The 23821-nt window shown below is 43.8% G+C and overlaps 2 long non-coding RNA genes across 2 annotated transcripts; both read left to right on the forward strand.

Annotated features, from left to right (window-relative positions):
• Positions 1-206: 206 nt before the first annotated feature.
• LOC142400987 (uncharacterized) lies at positions 207-3861 on the forward strand. The gene is made up of 3 exons (XR_012773027.1): positions 207-2541; positions 2951-3331; positions 3606-3861. It is a non-coding gene; the product is annotated as an uncharacterized LOC142400987 (long non-coding RNA).
• A 17085-nt stretch (positions 3862-20946) lies between these two features.
• LOC142400014 (uncharacterized) lies at positions 20947-21927 on the forward strand. The gene is made up of 3 exons (XR_012772902.1): positions 20947-20995; positions 21417-21687; positions 21844-21927. It is a non-coding gene; the product is annotated as an uncharacterized LOC142400014 (long non-coding RNA).
• Positions 21928-23821: the final 1894 nt, after the last annotated feature.

The following is a 23821-nucleotide window of genomic DNA, read 5'->3' on the forward strand; positions in this document are numbered from 1 at the left end:
ATATAATTGCCCCGAGCACGCTACAACAGCACGGGGGAGAACGCGGCGTGCCAGTGTGTTGAACGCTTCATCTGTGAGTATCAGAGATGCAGTATCCTTTTGTTCTTGCTCTCGGTGGAAGAGGTCACATTTTCTCTCTGCTCCTCCCTCCCTTTTTTTGCCCTGCTCAGCGTGTCTGTGTGTGTGTCTTGTGGAGCATCTTTTTACATATCAGACGAATTCAAGTAAGATGGATCTGGTCAGCTGGTCTCTCAACGCTATTGATCAAATTTTCTCAAATGCAAAGTTGGGGAAAGGAGAACCCTCATGCCCCGATGGCACATTCTTCGCTGGATATTCGGAGGACGCCTGGGGGAAGTGGCGTATCGTGTGTTTAGCGTTGTTGGCTGTGGAGGACGCAGAAGATGTGTACATATTCGGATTTATGATACTCGGATTCCTGCTGTTTGGAGTTGGAGGATACCTGGTATTTTACGAAATTAAGAGAACGTGGACGGCGTTCGATGGGGTCACAAGAGCAATCAACGCTCAGACTGAGATGCTACGTGAGCAGAATCGGAAGCTGGATGCGATCCTTGCGCAGGTTCGCAGGCTGGCTGAGATTCCTAGACTCAGAAGAAAAATGGATTAACCTGGGAGAATGGTTGATTGATCACTTGGACCGGGCGGAAAGGGTCCACATCCCACAATTCGGCTGAATTCGGGACTTTCGCCATGAGATACCCAGCTATGGATAAGAAGACAGAGAGCGATATCAGTTGTCTGTCTGACCTAATTAAATTGTTATTCCAATCCGGCGCCCCACACTGGCCTTGTAGCCAGCTGCAAAATCGTTCTCCACGTTTGTTATGGAAACATGACACTCTTTCCCATGTGCTCCCCCTCCCCTTCCTGATTTCTCTCTGTGAGAACTGTTGGACTGGCTGACATATTCCAACTTGTCAAGGACAAATCGCCTGATACAACACTGTGCAGACTTATTGAACAAGCACACACGCACACACACACACATGCTCATTGATAACACACGCAACTCCTCACCTCTTCACAGTCCCATTGCTTAATGATGTTGTGTGTATGTGTTGCTTTTTTTTTTTTTGTGCTGAGGTTTTTTGCGATCTCAAACCGTATCCTGATAAGGGTAAAGTGTGAAGTATGATTTTTTTCTCCTCTCACCCAATGTTGTTCCTTCCTTCTTATCTGGCGGCGCCTGTGGGCTACTTGATGCAAGTGAGCCCGTGGGCTGCGTTGCCTTGGTCACTCACTCCCTGTTTGATTGATTGATCAGTTATGGGGTTAGATTAGTGCCAAAAAAAAAAAAAAAAAAAAAACATTAAAAAGTGTTTCAGAGATGATTTGGTCATGCAAATACTGCAATTTTAACAGTTTTGAAAGTCCTTTGGGCTAAACTGGTTAAACTCAGTGTGCTGTAGTATACTAACTAATATTGTGGGTTTGAGAAACCCTGGGCTAAATTACTTGTTTTATTATATTTTATTCCCAGATGGCTGCACTGGAGAAATTAATCATGAGGGTTATGCTCTCGGAGGCAAATATAAGGAAGCTGACAATGACACCACGACCAGGCACAGTCGAAGATTTAATTGGCTGGCTCAAGTCAACTCTCCAAGCAAGCTACTCCTTCACCTTACTATATGCAGATCCTGATTTTAACAACCAAATGTGCAACCTCACCGATCTCTCGAAGCTCCCAGAGAAGCCAACCCTCCACGTCATCCCTTTACTTGAGCTGGAACCAATACCATCAACCAGTGCAGAATCTAACTTGAATAATTCAACCACAACAGCACCCGACTTGGATCATTCTGAAATTTCTGACACAGGCAGCCAGGCAGACACAGAGATCCTGTCCAACTCCTCTCTAGATAGAAGCTCGCCATGGCCAGAGGTATTTGAGATTCCTCATTTTGGTGTCGATGTTGAGTATAGACTCAATCAAGGTAACCTGATCTATATGAAGGATCAAACCTTCCTCAAAGTGACAAAGGAGCTGAAATCCACTATCCTGGAGAACCTGGCTCAGGCCATGTATGCATTTGATCCATACCCCGGACAGAAAGAGCGTGAGGCTGTTGCAAAAGCCTTAATAGAAAAACACCCGTGCCTTGCTTCAAAATCTGCCAAGTGTAAATGGCTAGCATGGAGGATGAGTCTGGACTGGAAGATGGGAAATTACAGACAGAAATTGGTACGGATGGGTCGACTTGATGTCTCTGTCAACGGTGGTAAACGTGCAGAAACAATGGTGTTGACCGTGAACCTCCCAACAAAGGCATCAAGAAGGCACGGAAAGGGGAGTTGAATTACCTGCCTCAATACCCAGATGGGATGGATGACCGCACAATGGAAGAAGCTCGTCAGGCTCTGGTCAATGAAATGATGAAGACAAACCCAAATGGACCCCTTGTTAAGAAACAGATGGACATGACCTTTGCTCTTAGGAGAAAGGAAATTGTCACAGAAAAACCTGCTATCAACCTGGTGGTACAGCGATGGCCAGCTCTCTTCACCGAAAGCCAGGTAAGTTTCGAGTATTAACATAATAGGACTTGTGGCCGTGTTTTATTTTAATTTTATTGGTAACGTGCTTGTGCAGATTTTTCAGGTTTCCAATTAATAAACAGAATAGAACAGAATAATTCAGCATCCCTTTTCAAAAACAGCAAAAATAGCAGATACAATCTGAAAACGCGTCGCACTGCAGAGCGTTTTGAGCGTATGGATTGGCTATTGTTGTAACTTCTGTGTGACATGGAATGAGGAAGAAAGGCATTCATTATGAAAATGGTTAAAAAATGGAGATGAGAGGTTTCTGCCCAACACTAAATGCAATGTGGCCTCTGCAGTGAGTGTTGAAATATAGTGATATAGTAGCCCTCTCCATCATAAAAAATTCCCACACCTGGCTTATTTGTTTGCTTTGTTTCAGATTTGGTGCGAGTTCCACAGGGTGGTGGGGACAAATCTGAGGGACCATTTCTTTGGAGCTCTTGACAAGTTGTCCTCCAGGCTGATCGACCTTTTCAAGAAGAAGACAGGTGTTGCGGGACAACGGCTGTCTGAGCTTTTACTGCAGACCAAGGGGAGCTTCTCTCTTCCCTCCATCTCTGTTTATCTCCTTTCCCTTATGATCTAAGAACTTTGTTCTCATGATGGCTGGCTGGCGATCTGTTTGGTATTCTGTTTATCTTATATCCTTATATTCTTTATCTTCCAGACCACAGAGCCAACAGCGATCAGGTCCGTCTGTCTTCAGGGACTGCCGATCATCCTGGGGGATGATCCAGCTGTCTCTTTCAAGACATCCTCTGTAAGTAACATTTTGTTTGTAAATGCTGCAGTTGCATATTTATCTTAATTTTCACAATCTGTTCCTTAGATATCAAGTTATAGAACACTTTGTTTTGCTACAAGTACAGTATAATTACATATCTATGGCATTGCAGAAAAAGTATGGTTTTAAAATCAGTATTAATAGAGCCTTTTGAGCCTTTTGTGCAAAACTTTACATTATATATTTTCACAGCATTATCTAACGGTAGGATTTTGTCGTGTCCTTTTTTCCATTTGTTTCTTTCTGTTAGGACTTCAGTAAGACACCAGTGGGAATCGCACTGCCAGAACCAGGAGGTCCTCAGCCCAACCCATCTGTGGGGATCATCTTGGAGGATAAAGTGGTGATGGAGGTGGCCGACCTGCCTCAGGCCTTCTGTCTCCTCTTTGGCCTCATCTATGCCCTACCCTTGGACTACCCGCTGGGAATGAAAACTACATTCCACATACCAGAGATTTCTGTGTACGAAATGGTAGAACAGCTATGTCAAACAATAAACTGTTAAAGCCACTTCTACATAACAGAGTGAAGACTGTTGAAGAGATATTATGCAGACATTGATGACATGTAGTGCTAGTGCTGTGTCAAAAGTAACATGATGTGTTTTTGTGGTAAAAATAAACCTTTAGGAACAAAAGGAGAGAATCATATGTGTGCAGAGAATTTTGCTGGTAGACCCTATACAATAGGTTGTGGAAATGTCCCCAGTATCCCCATGCTCCAGAAGTCTCTTAACAGAAGTGACATGTGAGATGAAGCCATTTCCGGAAAAAGTGCAGGACAGTACTTTATTTAAGGAGAATGGGCCTCATGCAAGAACATTTTCGTATTTTTATTCTAAATTTTTCTTACTTTTTTCGTACGAAGGTCTCGTACGAACACGCCACCTCAGATTCAACAAACGCTCTTAACTTGGGAAAAAGTGTGTAAACGACCTGCATAAATGATGAATCCCAATCGTGCGTATCTAAGTTCACGTGCACGAGGTGGTAGATTTGCATACTCCACGCCCTAAATGATACCATATAAGGCTGTGCTTCCTCTCTCCTGTGCCAGGAAGTGTTGAGTCATGAGAATGGCATCAAGGCACAAAAAGGACAACTTTACGGGCTCTGAGATTGAAGTTCTGCTTTCAGAGATCCAAAAAGGAAAATCTGTCATTTTTAGCAGAGTCAGCAGTGGAATTACGGGACCTGCTAAAGCCAAGAAATGGGAAGTTATTACGAGTGCTGTTGATACCGTGTCACCTGTAGTTCGTAATGTCACCGAAATAAAAAAATAAATGGTTTGATATGAAAATGGCTTAAAAAAAACGTCTCGCCATGGGCAGGCGATCGATGACTGCAACTAAAGCTGTGCAATCAGTTGTTGCCTCATCATGATGGCTCTTTGATGGGGTGGTCCATGAGGGGGGTCTTCTGGCACTACAGCTTCTGGTCTGCCTGGGCTGGTTCAGGTTGTAAGAGACCCTTGTTCATGGCAATATTGCGCCATGAACGAGGTATCGAGACACACCCACCTGGCCTTCAGCTCAGTGAGCTCCACGACAGCACGGGTGTTTTGATGCGTATATGTGTCTCGTGCTCCAATTATGATTGGCAGTCCAGCCACGGGATGAAAGTCCCTCTTAATCTGTACTTGTTGGACAGCGGTGTATGGAAATTTGATGTACCATGGGTGATAAACTGATGAGAGCTTTGATGACCAAGGGGAGCGCAAGACTCACAGAGGACTGGAACACACCCGATCTGTCTCCAGTCTCGCTCTGAAAGGTTCCAGTGGCCAAAAATCCAAGGGTGGTGAGGACCTGGACGTGTGGTGGAATTGGGTTTGATCGGCGTGTTTTTCTCTGGAGTTGTGGCTCTAGCAAGCTGCATATTTGCAGTAGCACAGTCCTTGGGAATCTTAATCGCGATGTCAGCCATTCGTCTGTCTCCACACGTTCTCTTCAAGAGCCTGACGCACTAAGGCATCCAAAAGTAGCAAGACAGCCGTTGGTTACGCTTCCCATTGACCTTGTTATATACAGATTCAAATTAACCTTCAATTAGTGCACAATTTAAGTCAAACAGAATAATGTCAGCATAATTATGGGGTATAATGTATATTTATTTATGTTTTCTTCAAAGTAATTAAATATACAATCCATTAGTCAAGCCAACTTGATTTGAATAACAGCGGACTATTTTTGAAAACTCCTACGACAGGTCTGGATCACTCGTAAATTCTGTTCGTACCTGAAAGAAAACATAAAATACGAAAAGATTGGTGAATGCGCAAATTCTCTTAAATCACTCGTACGGACGATTTAAGAACAAATCTGTGCGTACGAACGGTTCTTGCATGAGGCCCAATGTTCTTACATGGGATGAATGTTATTCAAAGGCATTGTAATGGGGCTTGTAAATAGTTCTGAATGAAGCACTTTGTGTTTATACTCTTAAATCTGTAGAATGTTTTTTTGCTTTATTGTGCAGAGTGCTTTATTTTACATACTCTGTTTATACACCAAATGCACTATATTCTTATACATTACAGTGCTGTACATACATACACATTGATTTGAGTACAATATATGAAAATCCTTGTCGAATCCACTGTCGAATTAGAATATGATCTATGTATTAAAATTCAAAATGCAAGTACCCCAAAACTAACAATTTAACATAAACAGAAGTCTTGTGTGCACTATTTGTGCATGTCTTGCCTTATTCCCTTAGGCTCTTAGGTGGAAAATAAGGCTACAGCGTACTGTGTATAAGAATACTTTGTATTTGGTGTAAATTGTTGGTGCCATTGTTCCAATTTTACAAGTCTTAAATCCCCAAGTTTTTTTTTTTGGGGGGGGGAACTTTCTATTTGAGGGGATCCTCATACTATTTCATGCCAATGACTTTTTTTCAAATATCTACACCCTTGTAGATGTAGATCTGCTGTCTGGCAATCAGTTAATTTGGAAGTGTAATTCTTGGACCTGAATGGTAATTTTACACATGACATTTGGCTAGAAAAAAGCAAACATTCTGTAAGTGGAAGTTGAGATGCTGTTTGAAAATAAATGTTCAATGTTTGAAAGTAATGAATGCTGTGTATTTATTTTATTTAGGAGTGGAATTATTTTAATAAATATTATTAATAATTAAGTTAAATCAACTTAACATTTATAAGTTATAGTACAAAGGATTTAAAGGTGGGGTAGGGGATCTTTTTCTGGAACATTTTTTTACATATTGCTTGAAATACTCTTCACACCCCCATTGCAACCAATTAATTAAAAGTTTTGACACAAATATGAAAAGTTTTAGTGGCCTCTAGAACGTACAATCTAGGAAAAACACTATCCAATCATACTGAACGGACCATTAACAATGATTGGATTCTGATGCCGTCTATCAAACTGCAATCTGCTCCTCCTTCCCCCTGTGCGCGTACCCTGCTCCGTGAACGAAGGGTTGGGACTTTTTACCTGTGTATTTTCAAAATGCAGCTTCGCTGGACTCAAAATCCAGGATCTCCTACCCTACCTTTAAGTTAAATCAACTTAACATTTTTAAGTTATAGTAGTAAGGATTTAAGTTAAATCAACTTAACATTGGGTGGCAGCCGAAGGCAGGGACCTTGGCGGTCTGATCCTCGGCTACTGAAGCTGGCTCTTGGGACGTGGAACGTCACCTCTCTGCTGGGGAAGGAGCCTGAGCTGGTGCGCGAGGCTGAGCGGTTCCGGCTAGATATAGTCGGACTCACCTCGACGCATGGCTTGGGCTCCGGAACCAGCCTCCTCGAGAGGGGTTGGACTCTCTTCCACTCTGGAGTTGCCCGCGGTGAGAGGCGTAGAGCAGGTGTGGGCATACTTATTGCCCCCCGGCTGTGCGCCTGTACATTGGGGTTCACCCCGGTAGACGAGAGGGTAGCCTCCCTCCGCCTTAGGGTGGGGGGACGGGTCCTGACTGTTGTTTGTGCTTATGGACCGAACGGCAGTTCAGAGTACCCACCCTTTTTGGAGTCCCTGGAGGAGGCACTAGAGAGTGCTCCTCTGGGAGACTCCCTCGTCCTGCTGGGGGACTTCAATGCTCACGTGGGCAATGACAGTGAGACCTGGAGGGGCGTGATTGGGAGGAACGGCCCCCCCGATCTGAATCAGAGTGGTGTTTTGTTGTTGGACTTCTGTGCTCGTCACGGACTGTCCATAACGAACACCATGTTCAGGCATAAGGGTGTCCATATGTGCACTTGGCACCAGGACACCCTAGGCCGCAGCTCGTGGTTGTATCGTCGGACTTGCGGCCGTATGTCCTGGACACTCGGGTGAAGAGAGGGGCGGAGCTGTCAACTGATCACCACCTGGTGGTGAGTTGGCTCCGCTGGTGGGGGAGGAAGCCGGTCAGACCTGGCAGGCCCAAACGTATTGTGAGGGTCTGTTGGGAACGGCTGGCGGAATCCCCTGTAAGGAGGAGTTTCAATTCCCACCTCCGGCAGAGCTTCAACCATGTCCCGGGGGAGGTGGGGGACATTGAGCCCGAATGGGCCATGTTCCGTGCCTCCATTGTTGAGGCGGCCGACCGGAGCTGTGGCCGTAAGGTGGTCGGTGCCTGTCGTGGCGGCAATCCCCGAACCCGCTGGTGGACCCCAGTAGTGAGGGAGGCCGTCAAGCTGAAGAAGGAGTCCTATCGGGCCTTTTTGGCCAGTGGGACTCTGTAAGCAGCTGATGGGTACCGACAGGCCAAGTGGAACGCAGCCTCGGCGGTTGCTGAGGCAAAAACTCGGGCTTGGGAGGAGTTCGGGGAGGCCATGGAGAACGACTTCCGGACGGCCTCGAGGAGATTCTGGTCCACCATCCGGCGGCTCAGGGGGGGAAAGTGGTGCACCGTCAACACCGTGTATGGTGGGGGCGGGGCTCTGCTGACTTCAACTAGGGACGTCGTGAGTCGGTGGGGGGAATACTTCGAGGGCCTCCTCAATCCTACCGACACGCCTTCCGATGAGGAAGCAGAGTTGGGGAGCTCGGACGTGGGGCCTCCCATTTCTGGGGCTGAGGTTGCCGAGGTGGTCAAAAAACTCCTCTGTGGCAAGGCCCCGGGGGTGGATGAGGTCCGTCCTGAGTTCCTCAAGGCTCTGGATGTTGTGGGGCTGTCTTGGTTGACACACCTCTGCAGCATCGCGTAGACATCGGGGGCAGTGCCTCTGGACTGGCAGATCGGGGTGGTGGTCCCCCTCTTTAAAAAGGGGGACCGGAGGGTGTGTTCCAACTATAGGGGGATCACACTCCTCAGCCTCCCTGGTAAGGTCTTTTCGGGGGTACTGGAGAGGAGGATCCGCCGGATAGTCGAATCTCGGATTCAGGAGGTGCAGTGTGGTTTTCGTCCTGGCCGTGGAACAGTGGACCAGCTCTATACCCTCCGCAGGATCCTGGAGGGAGCATGGGAGTTCGCCCAACATGTGTTTTGTGGACTTGGAGAAGGCGTTCGACCGTGTCCCTCGGGGACTCTTGTGGGGGGTGCTCCGGGAGTATGGCGTGCCGGACTCCTTGATATGGGCTGTTCGGTCTCTGTATGACCGGTGTCAGAGTTTGGTCCGCATTGCCGGCAGTAAGTCGGACATGTTTCCTGTGAGGGTTGGACTCCGTCAGGGCTGCCCTTTGTCACCGATTCTGTTTTATGGACAGAATTTCTAGGCGCAGCCAGGGCGTTGAGGGGGTCCGGTTTGGCGACCTCAGAATCAGGTCTCTGCTTTTTGCGGACGATGTGGTTCTGTTGGCGTCGTCGGGCCGTGACCTTCAGCTCTCACTGGAGCGGTTCGCAGCCGAGTGTGAAGCGGCTGGGATGAGAATCAGCACCTCCAAATCCGAGACCATGGTCTTCGGCCGGAAAAGGGTGGAATGCTCTCTCCGGGTCGGGAATGAGATCCTTCCCAAGTGGAGGAGTTCAAGTATCTCGGGGTCTTGTTCACGAGTGAGGGACAAATGGAGCAGGAGATTGACAGACGGATCGGTGCGGCGTCTGCAGTGATGCGGGCTCTGCATCACGTCGTGGTGAAGAAGGAGCTGAGCCAGAAGGCGAAACTCTCGATTTACCGGTCAATCTATGTTCCTACCCTCACCTATGGTCACGAGCTGTGGGTAGTGACCGAAAGAACGAGATCGCGAATACAAGCGGCCGAAATGAGTTTCCTCCGCAGGGTGTCTGGGCTCTCCCTTAGAGATAGGGTGAGAAGCTCGGTCATCCGGGAGGGGCTCGGAGTAGAACCGCTGGTCCTCCGCATCGAGAGGAGTCAGATGAGGTGGCTCGGGCATCTGGTTAGGATGCCTCCTGGACGCCTCCCCGGTGAGGTGTTCCGGGCCCGTCCCACTGGGAAGAGGCCCCGAGGAAGACCCAGGACACGTTGGAGAGACTATGTTTCTCGGCTGGCCTGGGAACGCCTTGGGGTCCCCCCAGAAGAGCTGGAGGAAGTGGCCGGGGACAGGGACGTCTGGGTTTCTTTGCTCAAGCTGCTGCCCCCGCAACCCGATCCCCGGACCAGCGGAAGATAATGGATGGATGGATGGAACTTAACATTTTTAAGTTAAAGTACAAAGGAATTTAAGTTGAGTCAACTTAACATTTTTAAGTTATAGTAGTAAGGATTTGTTAAATCAACTTAACATTTTTAAGTTATAGTACAAAGGATTTTAAGTTGAGTCAACTTGGCATTTAGTTGATTTAACTTAAATAGTTTAAGTCCATCATAACTCAAGTTATTTAATCACATAACTTAACAGGTTTAAGTGCAACCAGTTTCATCAATTTTTTAAAGTTGATTCAACTTATCTGGGTTCACAGTGTACAGGCCGCTGTGGTGCTGTCATTTCTTTCTTATCCTGCCTCTCACTTTCATAGGCGCATGCAATATTTAGTTTCTCAAACAAGAGTTCATCAGTGACGCCAGTTTGCTCCAGAAATGGCTGGAGGTCACGTTTTATGTTATCGTTCTGCAGGCCGGTCATAACTGCGCGGAGAAACATGTTCTGCACTAGTACTGGGTCATATTGTAGGCCTGACTCTGACTCTTGTGAGGCAAACAGAATCTTTTGTCTTAAATCTAGAGCACGGATGAGGAAGCTCTGAGGTGTCTCTTTTAAGCTCTGGACCACTGATGACAGCTGTTTATACAGCTCTGTTGCACTCTTTTCCTGGTAGTGACAACGGAGTATCCTTCTCAGGATGGGCAGTGTTAGATCACTCTTCCCCTCTAAATAGCTGCGCAATTGCATCCCCGGAACAATAGCTCTTATGACAGCATCAACAATTTCAATCTCCGGGAAGCCTTTGAGGAGACCATGCTCGATCTGCCGTGCTAGGCTAGAAAATGGGAGACGGTCCTTTTGCCCTGGTTCCCCAATTTGTCCAGTTATTTTAAATTCCTTGTGCCAAGGAGAAGGGGTGTGATCTGGTGATAAGCCTGAGGCTGGCATTCTGTGGAACGGTCTGGTGGCCGGGACCTTGTGTTCACTCTCCCCACGTGCAGTTTCAACATCATGTGGTGGGTGTAACTGAGAAAGTCTGCTTTCTTTTGGTGCACAGGCTTGAGTGTCAGTCTCATTTTGCTCCTCATTAAAGGCGGGGTAGGGGATCTTTTTCTGGAACATTTTTTTACATATTGCTTGAAATACTCTTCACACCCTCATTGCAACCAATTAATTAAAAGTTTTGACACAAATATGAAAAGTTTTAGTGGCCTCTAGGACGTACAATCTAGGAAAAACAGTATCCAATCATTGTGAACGGACCGTTCACAATGACTGGATACTGATGCAGTCTATCAAACTGCAATCTGCTCCTCCCTCCCCCTGTGCGCGTACCCTGCTCCGTGAACGAAGCTTGGCAGGAAGCTAAACTAGAGCCAGCTTGGCTAGCACCTAGCATTATTAAACGTATAGTTAGCATAAACTAAATACTAAATACGGCAACGATCGATGCTTGCTGTCAGAACAGCGCTCGTGCACCTTCGTGCTCGTTCATGTACTCTAGAGGCGTGCCTTCGGGGGGAAAGTGAAGAAAAGGGTTGGGACTTTTTACCTGTGTATTTTCAAAATGCAGCTTCGCTGGACTCAAAATCCAGGATCTCCTACCCTACCTTTAAGTGGCTCATTTATGTGGTCAGTTGCTATCTCAGCCTGGAGGTCAGCTATTTTGTCTCTGAGGTAGAGGAACGTCGACATTCCCAAATCCTCAAGTTTCTGTAACTCTTCACTTTGTAGATGATTACTTATCATTAAGATGAGTGATGTTCTGTTCTTTCCTGCCACATGCTCCAATTCTGACCCAGCAATGAGAAGAAAGTCACACAGTTATTTTAAGCTTTCTACTGGCAGTGTGCACAAAAGTCCTATTATTTCCAACTGCAAAGTCTCTACTCCAGTTGACTCCATTTTCCTTGCAGCAACAACTTAGTGCCTTAAAGCAGCGGTAACTTGTGTGCTTAAACTTGGCAGAAGCGCTCCTGGTATACTGGGTTACCTCAGATTGCTTTTGTTTAATGTTGAAGACACTTGGACCGCCACAGTATTGTCCACTAGATGTTGTCTACCTGGGTAAGTTGAAGGGGACTGAATGGGGACGTCTGTTCTTGGCAGAAGAGTTGGACGTTGCCTCACTCAATCCCAGCGGTGCCTCCAGAAAATGTTACACCTTCCCTTTCTTCAAAGGGGAATAGTGAAGAACAGACACAAGACACGATGTTACTGTCGTCACGTCCAGTGTTGTAATGTAATTTTTCACAAGAACAATATTTTTTAGCGACAAAGCATCAAATAAAATGGTACAACATATATGAATAAGACTAAATTACAACTTTATATTAGTTGCCAAAATCTCAATGCAATACACATATCTAAGTGGTGTACCCTTAATATGGACAACAAACTGTATTATTACAGCAATAACATAATATTAAGACAAGCTGCACTGTGCATTTACAAACATTAGTAAAATATTCTTATATTCAACAGTTATCTTTCCTGAGTGCTAAACATTACACATACACAGTACATTTATGTCAACTGCACCGCTGCTCGCAGCACGTGATACAGCTAGCAAGAAAACTATGGCGAGTAAAAGTTAGGTGAAGCCGCACATACTCAAGCCAACATTGTTACTCTAAACAGATTTAACTTCAACCTTATTTCGGAAAACACAGAGAACATGAGTACAGACATAAAATATATTAATAAGCAAAGAGTTTACCTTCAAAGGGGAATAGTGAAGAACAGACACAAGACACGATGTTACTGTCGTCACGTCCAGTGTTGTAATGAACGAGCAGCAGCAACCCGTTTCCCCTTCGCTAACTCAGACATAATCAAATGAGACTCGATCAGCAGGTAAGACTCTCAAAACAAACTTTGAAGAAATCACTCTAAATGTAAACAATGTACAATGAAAAATAAACAAAATAATATTCAAGTATTGGCATTTTAAACACGTTATTGTTTTAATGCATTTTTCTACCGCTGTCATTGCAAGACCAGAGTAGTTGATCATGGATCACTCGATTAGCAAATCAGTGTGATAATGCGATCACAAGTTCTCTTCCACAAAGACACAAATAACAATGTGTTCTTGCTTCTATCCAGGCACCACCATGAATGAAAACAAAACACTTTTTAACCAAATAATATATTCTTTCTTTGTGTTCACCAGAAAACATATTTATAACCATTACATTAGAATCCAGCCAGGGGTCTTTCTGCATGTTCTCCCTGTACATGCATGGGTTCTCTCTGGGTACTTCATCTCATCTGCTATCCATTGTGCTGTACTGCTCTCCCTGCCTCCCTCATCATCCATACCAGGACAGTAACCTCCACCAACCTCCCTGGAGATATATGGGACATTATAGTATGATCCTTGTGATCATATGATTGGTTGGATACAACCAATTAAGTGGAATTGAGTTCACTTAAAAGAACTGGCACAAACACCAGATTGACCAACACATCACTACAAGTGGCTAATAAGATAATAGACACAAAAAAAACGTGATGGAAATTCTTAAATTTATTTATGAATACTCACATACTCATTTAAATGAAAAAAAATAAATAAACAAGAACTGGCATAACATGTGATGTGCTGTGCTTAGACATCGTCAGCAGGGTGAACCTCGTGTGTACTGCGTCTCCTTGAGTTTCCCCTATCTGCTGCCAAGTTGAAACACCGGATGGCATGCTTGCAGACATCATGTTCAGTGGAAGCACGAGCGACAGGATTTTTTCTGACAGAATCTGTAATCACAAAAGGAGATTTTCAATTAAGTTATCATCATCCGGACTTCCGGTATGGCGGCGCACTAGGTGGACTCACACTTCCCTCCCCTGTGAATTTTTGCCAAGATAACCAGCGTAAAGTAAACGTTTTGACACTAAACTCTGTTAGTATCCGCGCTTAAGACTGTCTTATGGCACCAGGTAAAGCGGGCAAGGGTCGTGGCAAACCCGCAAAACCCAAAATTGATTTCTGTCCAGCTAAACAAAGTGGAGAAGCTAAAGCTAATGCTAGCGCAATGGCTGAAGACTCAATTAACGCCGTAGAAGAAGGACCAAGCCACGCTCCGGTTCTCGAAGCTATCAAAGACTTGAAAGCCGACTTCTCAAACAGATTTGACGGAGTATTGGCTGCAATTGAGGGAATGAGAAATGAGGTCGGAGAATGCATGGAGCGTATTGTAAATGCCGAGACATGCATTTCGGACGCCGAAAACATGGTTGCCAGTCTGCAAGCAAAAGTCCAGAGTCTCGAAAGGAAAAACAGGGACATGGAGGACAAAGTCATGGACTTGGAAACGAGGGCCAGGAGGGTTAATTTGAGGCTGGTGAATCTACCGGAGAAGGTGGAGGGAGCTGATGCTTGCTCCTTTCTGGAAACTTGGATCCCGGAGACGCTAGACATCCCTCTGTTAAAGTCAAAGCCGTTCCTGGAAAGGACTCACAGAATCGGCGCGAGAAGCGACCCAAACGCCCCCCCTAGAACACTTATTATGAAATTCCTGAGCGACCGAGATAAGGCAATGGTGCAGAAAGCGATCAAAATCAAAAAGCAAATGCACTACGAGGACAAACCGGTACGATTTTACCCGGACATGGCGGCCGGAATACGCAAGAAACACAAGGAATTTGACTCCGTGAAACAACAGCTCCGCAGCATGGGGACCTACAAGGATAAAACACTGACTTTTGATAAACCGGAGGACGCAGAGACTTTCGTTAGGCGGATCCGAGAGGAGACTGAGACGGGATGAATAATGGTATGGATAGAGTTGGTAAAATAATTCACGTCTAATAAATAAATAGATGTCTCGCTTGGCAGATATTATATGGGGTCACTGTGAACTGAACATTGGACTATGCCTATACTGAGCACCTGTACATTCCTCCGTTAGATTTATTTGGGGGTTAAAGTCACTAGCTCGGTGAGTCTGAGAGACTCCACCATGTAACTGACTCTGAACAATATATGGACTCAAATGTGTTATCTGGTTGCTGGTGGAGCTACGGACACTGAACTATTATATTATAAAGTTGAGGAGATTTGTAACATCAACGGATGACTGTGATATGACCCCCCCCCCTTTTTTTTTATTTTTGGGGATTTAATCACTTTTTGTTTATCAGGAGGTCATTCTGAGTTATAGATACATTTCAATAGAGTAAAAAGTACAGGAGATCCTTAGTATTTGATTTATTTGTGTGGCGAGGAACTAAATAAAACTAGTCTTAACTAACGGGAAAACAAGGAAAACCAACAACGCAACCCTGGGAATTTCACCCAGACAATTAGGTCACGATAGTAAAGGCACACAGGTTCGTCACTCAGGCAGCATGAGACGTGGTTCAAGGTTTAAAATACAATTTTTATTAATTTATAAAAACTTGGTTAAAAAGGAATTCACACAAAAGTAAAACTGAATAAATGCTGGGGCCAAGTGAGTGGACAAGAGCTAGTGTAAATAAGGGGGCACTCCAAAAGAAAGCAAAACCAACCAAAATCACCCATATGCCAGACAGCAAAACAAAACAGGAAAGGGGGGGCAACCACCAAGACACCAGCACCACTGGCCACCAGCAACTGCAAAAGAAAAACAAATTAGAAAATGCAAACAATAAAACAAAACGAAAAAGTAATAAACTGAGTCAATAACAAAACACAACTAACAAAAGTAAAAGAAACAAAATAAACTACAAACTCAGGACAAACAGTTTATAAAAGAAGTTTAAAACCAACTCCAGGTATTTATGTCTTTCTTAATCATCTGGTAGGTCAGGCAGACAAAGACAAGGTGACTGCGAGGCAGCGGCGAAACGCAGCTGTCAGGCAGACAAAGACAAGGTGACTGCGAGGCAGCGGCGAAACGCAGCCGCTTCGGACGAGCAGCAGAGAAACGGAGCGGTGAAGTTGAGCAATTAAAACATCAAGCAAAGCAGCAGCAGCTCCAGTGAGCCGATTGCGGTACCCTGTAAAAAAAACGCTATTAGCAGCACTTAAATGATCAGCGTATTGGGTGTGTATTTAAAAACAAACATACCTGTAGCCGCAACACACGTACACACACAACAACGGAGGGAGGGCGAGAGAGAGCTCGGAATCCACCGCTGGCGTTCAACAATGCAGCCCACACAGCAGCATACACAAGGGCAGGGAGCAGCACCTAAGCCGTCACCCTATGGCACAACAAGCACCATGAGCACACAGAAAAACAACCAGCACCGAGATGAAGCATCAGGCAGCCATACCTGTCAGGCCAAATGATCTGACCTGGAAGTGAGTCTGGTGACAATACCAGGCCTCTCAAGTTTTCAAGTTTGCTTGGAGTGAGATTCGGGCGGGGCAGGGGCCGGGCCGTGTGCGCGGCGGGGTTTCTTTCGTTTTTTTTTTTTGGGCGGTGGGGGGCTGGTCCCTTGCAGTATCCCATCGCCATAAACTAGCTACTTAAGGAACAAAGAAATTGTTTTATTTATACCAAAATCACAAATCTTCACTTTTACACTAAATTCTGCTATATTTTAAAAGAAATTGTTTAAGGTATGCAAAGTCTTAACAAACAAAAAAAATATGTGTTGTTGTAAGTGTTTGTGGCAGATTTTGATGCTTGATGACTGATATTGGGGGCTCCCATTTAAAGCACAGCCATTTTCACAGTCATGATGGATGACAGAGTTCCATTCAGAGCCAACGTGTTCCTGCTCTTGGTTTTATTGAGCCCCACCATGGAAAAAAACCCTCTCTGCATCAGCATTTCAGTGCGGCAGAACTAATACCAGTTTGGCAATTGTAGATAGCCTTGGGAATCTGCTCATACCAGTCACCTTTGAAAAAAATGAACCACGGAAGCCTAATTACACTCCTACATATTTTTAATTTTTCATTAAGTTGCTCATGTCAAAGGGTGTGTGCTGAATATTTAGACCTACTACTCAAACGAACACTTTAATCGGCAGGTGTTGGTCTTTTACAAAGAGTAGGAAAACTATAGTAACTAATAAAAGATTCAAATAAATAAAGATATGACCTGCTCATGATCCTGACGGTTCTCTTCCACCTCCAGCTCGTCTACAACTTCTGCACACGTGCTTGCAGCTGAAAGCTATTTCAGACCTCACCCGGCAACAAGAAATTCTGTTTTCTGATTGGCTGAGAAATTCTATTTTGTGATTTACCGATGGGTTGCTAAATCAAGACAGCTGTACTGGAGCTATAGTTCTGAGCTGTACGAGCGCACAGTAACCTGCCATTGACTCGTTTATAGTATAGGCCATTAGAATTTCTGTGCGACGAAGTTGATCATTTCTCAGCGTGAGAAATGGCATGTGTGGCGTGTGAGCGTGTGAACTTGTTGAAATGCGTGTGTCTCACGCTCATTGCGTGAGACTTGAGAGCCCTGCAATACAGAGGAAGAACCTGTGGGAGGACCGGCGCTTTTATAGTCGCCACCTCATTGATTGGCTGCAATCAGCACTCATGGCAAGCAGCTGTAACAGAGCAGCAGGTCTATGCTGCTACATTCGTATGAATATATTTGGTAAAGCAGCATATTCTTGGCAAACAATTATTATTGTTGATTCTTTGATTCTTAACATTGGAGTGAGTGTTGTTAGATTCGGTTCTTTAATTGGAAGCTCAAGAACGGACCGGAGTAATTCAAGTGAAAATTAAGTGTTTATTTGTAGTCACACGTCAAAGCATATCAGCGCTGGGCTCAGTGGAACAGAGCTCCCGCAGGAAGTCCGTCAGACTGAACCTCGACTTACGGTTATCATTTGTATTTATAGCCTCATGGGTTGGACTCACACTAGACCGAGTATGATTGGACATGAGTAAGTTCAACATGCTTCGTCATATTCTCTGGATCAGCCCAAAACAATGTGTGTGTGTGAATCTGCCCTTGCTTTCCCAGGCTTTCCCAATTGTTTTGTCTTCCTATTCCTGGATCACTTTAGGTCATTATGGAAAAGTACTGAGACTATTTCATTCCTAATGTCTAAGAACAAAGCCAATTTTTACAGTGTTTAAGTTTAAGACTAGATCAAAATGTGGGATCAGTCCTCAATAAGTGAGGACTGGTCACTAGCACTGCCGGAGTGTGTAGTAGGGAGAAGGGGAAACTGGCCTCCAGGCCAGGGGGTTTGTGTTCACAAGTTGATGCAGTTAGAAGCATCTGTGTTATTTGTAATGCTTTGGTTGTCTAAAGGTGCATTTCTATATATTAGCATGAGAAGACCATCTGTAAAGAGCAGCTATGACCAATGTTCTAGAAATTAAGATGACATCGTGGAACTGTAGAGGGTTGCAAAAATTTTAAAAAGTTAAACAAGTGATGGGAAGGTTAAAAGATATGCATTCCAAAATATTTTTTCTCCAAGAGTATGGTGTAAGCAATTGGCCAAAAAGATTTGTCCATCTGTGCAAGTAATCCGGTTGTAGTTGAGCATAAAATAAAATAAAATTAAATTAAATATTTGTGATCTCTAAAAATGAGTCCATCTGTGTTTTTACTGGGTTGTGTTGTAATATTTGTCAGAATACAAATTGAAAAGTTACGAGTTGGAAAGTTACGAATGCAAAAGTTACGAATCAAAAAGTTACACATTCAAAAGTTACGAATACGAATTTCTCAAGTGCAAGGAAAGGGGACACATATACGTCATCACTGACGTCATCACGCCACAGGCATCACCAACAGAACACAGGAAACATAGATCGAATTCAAACCCCTCAGCGGTCACAGCCGGAGAGATATACCAGTAAAGTTTTAGTACACTATTTAATATTTAATACTATTTAACTATTTAATCAAATTTAATTTACGTGATTTAAAGCAGAGAGGAAATGGCAGAACAAGGGGCTTCGACAGCTGATGAACCTGTAAGTTAAAGATATTTTACCAGTATTTGTGTAATGATCCTATCTTCTAGATTTCTCTTAATAATTGTTATGTTTAGTCTTTTATCGTTTTATGTGTATTTATGTTTTATAGCCTAACGGCTGTAGGGTTAATTTGTTATCAGCCATCTGCTGTTGTTTAGCTTCTAGTAGGCTCTAGCCTTCTGCCGTGACCATGTTCTTCATCCCTTAGCCTACCCTGTATTGTTCTACCCATTGAACTGCCTTTTTGTGTATGCAATGCGCTGTGAATAAACTCGGCACGTTTATCTAGGTGTGAGGTTCATGGTGGTAACCAGTTAAAACCCAAAACTACCATCAGACGTAACATGAAGAGGCCATAGTCCTACGTACGCGGAAAGGATTAAGTTGACAAGTGCATGCGAAATCAAATGTATAGGCTATCCTAATAAACAATTTCATTTTTACAGGAACCTTTGCTGACACAGCTAAGGGACCGTCTGTTGGCCAAGCTTAATGGCGTACTGGGGCAGCCTAATGTTGACCTGGATTATTTCCAGTTCATTATAAATCAGGAGGCGTTTATACTGACATCCGCGTCGACCGTCATCCCGGTACCCACGGATGTTCTGGAGTGCATCCTAAGCCTCCAGGAGAAGCTGAATTTGGCCCTTATTCCTGTCCCACACGCTGTAGTTGTACTAGAAACGCAACAACACGGAAGCGGACGCCCCAAAATGAACATTTCTGAAAACGTATTGGCCCATTTTAGTGATATGGGTTTACCAATTACTACTATTGCAAGCATGTTGGGGGTGAGTCGGAAAACAGTGACCAGGAGAATGCACGATCTTGGATTATCTGGAGCCAGAGCCTCATACAGCCGAATGACTAATGATGAGCTTGATGATGCTGTTCAGAGAATAAAAACAAGACTGCCAGATGCAGGTTAGAAATAACATATTATACAGTAATATAATATAATAGTTGTATTAATAATAATATAGTAATAATATCACATTATACTAGCCTCAGTATTCTCAATACACAAACAGTGTCAAAGAGTTGACTTAAACATTTTGACTTTGCAGGGTACAGAATGGTGAAAGGCTGCCTGCGAGCAGAGGGACACAGAGTCCAATGGGAGTGGGTGACTCAGTCCATGCACAGGGTCGATGCTGACGGGGTGTTCCGCCGAATGATGCAGCTTGGGTGCATTGTCAGAAGAACATACTGTGTACGCCGCCCATTGTCCTTGGTCCACATGGATACTAACCACAAGCTGATCAGGTAAACTTTGTGAAGTGTCATCATCAGAAACCATACCAAAGCACACTACTGACAGACAACTGAAATGTGACTGCCTGTTATACTCTAAATGTTATGCATGTGATTCATAAGAAATTCTGATATCCTTGTACTGTTTTTAGGTACAACATTGTGATATTCGGGGCAATCGACGGCTATTCTAGAAAGGTATGATATAAATGAAACGCATCAATATAATTTATAATACCGGGTGATGGGCCTGTGTTAGCCATAAATAACTGATTTCAGGATTTGAGTCATGGCCTGCACACAAAAATAAAGACACTTGATGCAAGGTGCGCCTTTTTTGTTATACTGGCATTGTGCAGGCGTAATTATTTCAGTGGAATGTATTGTTGAACATCCAGAAAACTACTTGTGAAATATTTTGCGCATCAGCATGAGGTTAGTTGTCAAGCATTTGTGTCAATCTGGGTGCATAGATCATGTACCTGGAGCCAGCAACCAACAACAGATCAAGCACAGCTCTTACATTCTTTCTGGAAGCAGTGGAGAAATATGGTTGGCCCTCCAGGTAATTTGTGGTTTTATATTTCTTGTATATAAAGTATTGTCCCACGAGAAGATAAAAGAATTTGCAGAAATGCAAAGGTTAAGGCCAACTCACTTCACACAACTCTATACAGAGGTGGTGAAAGGAAAGGTAAACGAATGGTTTAAGGACAACACATATTACACAGTTGCTACACCATTATTCCACTGTACCTAATGAGGTGAATAAACTGTGTTGTTACTGACATTAGGTCTTACTTTTTTCACCTTTGACTGCTGATTCAATACATGCATAAACTAAGTGTTCTAATGGAAACTACTAATATACATTCTGTAGGGTCAGAGGTGATGAAGGTGTCGAAAATGTGGCAGTAGCTGAAGCTATGTTCAGCGTGAAAGGCACTGGAAGAGGTAGCTTCATAGCTGGAAAGAGCGTCCACAACCAAAGGTAAACTACAAGTTAATTCTGGCGTCAGTTATTAAATCATTACCCATTAGTCAGTTTTATTATCAATGTGTTCACATGCACTGGACACACAAAGGAATTGAAATGATGGTTCTTATGGTTCTCATATTGCCATGCAAAGGCATAGACAGATAGGACAGAGTCCAGCATCCTGAAGACCTGACGTAATAAGCTGTTTGTTAGTCTGATACCAAAGACCCCTTTACCTCTTCCTAGAGCGCAGTACTGGACAAGTTGGGTTTGTTTAATCTCACACCTGTGTGCTTTGTGGGCAAAACTGCTGTACAAGTCTTACAGAGAGGAGTGTGAGCCACTGACGTGGAAAAAATAAAGCAAATATGTCTATTTTTAATTGAGTTACAACAGTCAGTATAGTCATGCATTTATTTTGTCTTCAATTCAGAATTGAGCGATTGTGGCGAGATGTCTGGGTCAGCGCCACTCAGCTGTTCTATGAGGTGCTTCACAGTCTTGAGGAAGACGGCCTGCTGGATTTGTCCAACGTTGTTCACCTGTTCTGTGCCCATCACATCTTCATCCCTCGTTTGGCCAACAACCTCCATACCTTCGCAGAGGCATGGGATAACCACCCTTTAAGGACTGAGGGTGGCCTCACCCCCAACCAACTCTGGGTTTTGGGACACATGTCTGATACGGAAACTGAAGAATCTGAGGTTTGTATATCATGACCAAGTGGGCTCATTTCTCAGTGTGTTCAGAGATCCAACATTTGACATTTTGTTAAACACTTGTTTTCTGGTTATATTAAAAACATTTGTGTATTATGTTTTCTGGTTATATTAAAAACATTTGTGTATTGTGTTTTTAAGTATTTACAGAACCCAGAGATGTTCGGGACAGACTGGGAGTCATTTGGTCCGGTCACAAATGATTTTGGCGTTCAAGTACCAGAATATGAATGCCCCATTGCTCCAGCTGCAATGGAAGCCGTGATGTCTGCAATCAATCCTCTGGCAGATTCTGCATCATTTGGTAAAGACCTGTATGCCACCATGTTGCAGATTGTTACATCAAGAGTATAGTGATGTACCTTACCTTAACTGTCATGAATTTGAAACTGGAAGGACCCATGCCCATACCATTTTTTTTTTTACCTCCGTCAAAGAGGTTCCGTGATTGTCCAAGTTTGTTGGTGTGTATGTTTGTTCACACGTTTCTGACCACCAGAGGGCGAAGATACGGCCTGAGCACTTTTCTAGTTTATTAAAGCAACAGCTGCAATTACAAAACCGTAATGGTGTCATTTCACTCATTTTGAACCATACATGTTACAAAGACCATTGAATCCCTTTCCATATAAATTCATTGTAAATCAACTTTTCACACTGAATGATTTTAATTAAGTACAGTTCATTCCATTTTGTCACCAAATCCAATCCGAGACTTAAGGTGATTAAACGTCATGATCACTTAAATTACCTTTCAACTCACTAACATACTGTTACGTTATTGTTACCAGAATGGCAATGACCAAGTTGTAGTGCAGTACTAAAGACCCTGTTTTATGTTACAGTACTGTAACAAGTACAGTAGTCTATAAGGGCGAACCCATGGCTAAAACATGCGTGTAACAAGCAGAGGTGTCATAAGTAAAAGTAAAGGTAAGTTTCCGTGTTGCCATTTCAATCTTATAAAAATGTTTGTGTGCATTATATACATACACCTGTGAGGTTGTACAGCTTGGGAAACTGTAAAATGAATTGGTCGCACATTTCCTGTTTTTTTAAATTAGATATCTAAATTCATCAAGCCGTCATTTCGTCATCATACAACATATCCCTTGAATTCCTCTTTTATAATGTCTTGAGCTCATGTATAACCACAATGAGGCAGATCTGGTGTATTGTTTAGGTCTAGTGTTTTAAATTGCACATTTCTAGCAGTTCATTCATCTGCCACATGGTGGCACTATACCAGGTTGCCATTTCAGTCATGTAGAAATGTTTGTATTCATTATATACACACACCTGTGAGGTTGTACAGCTCGGGTAACTCTGTAAAAAGAATCGGTGACACATTTCCTGTTTTTTAATTAATAATTTAATTTTGTTATCTTACAACACATTGAAAATTCCCTGGACCGCACCCTACCCTGGTGCGAAGTCAAATCCAGATTTGATTCATGCCAAGCCAACCGCCTCAAAATGGCCCGAATGTGCGTGAACAAGAACAAGAAAAACAAATAATAACATAAAAACATTAATAAGAACATTATAAAAATAACACTCTATTGACCGTGTGATATTTCATTGGAGGTTAGACTCTGTAGAAGCCACCACTGCCACAGATGGCCCGACCAAACACAGTGAAATTTTCAAAAGTGTTGAGATGCTGCACCGGCAGAGTGACCGTTTGAGTGCACGCACTCACTGTGGGGTAGCACACACTGTGCTCCCCCAGGTTTTCGGTACAGTTATGGTCAAATTGAAAGGTTATTCTAAATTGCCTCTTTTCTGCTGGGAGGATGGGGACATGAGACTGACCCGTCATCCATTTAAGGACGTCCCCTATGGTCAGTCTCAGAGCCTTTGTTGCAGCTGTTGACTCCTCCGTACAGCCCACAGACTCCTCCCAGACTTCTGTGATAAGAAGATCACAACAATCATTCAACAACATTAGTCTTGTAGAAATATGGGGCAAATTACTCTAACGCATTGCTTTTATTCATAGGTAACGTAGTAACGCAACGGATTACTTTTAATTGATAGTACATTGTAACGTAACTAACTACTTTCAAAAGTAACAATAACCAACACTGTTAGTGAGTGTGTGTTTAGCTAGTAAGAT

Source organism: Odontesthes bonariensis, chromosome 15 (genome assembly GCF_027942865.1).
Source record: "Odontesthes bonariensis isolate fOdoBon6 chromosome 15, fOdoBon6.hap1, whole genome shotgun sequence".
In the NCBI taxonomy this organism is placed as follows: Eukaryota; Metazoa; Chordata; class Actinopteri; order Atheriniformes; family Atherinopsidae; genus Odontesthes; species Odontesthes bonariensis.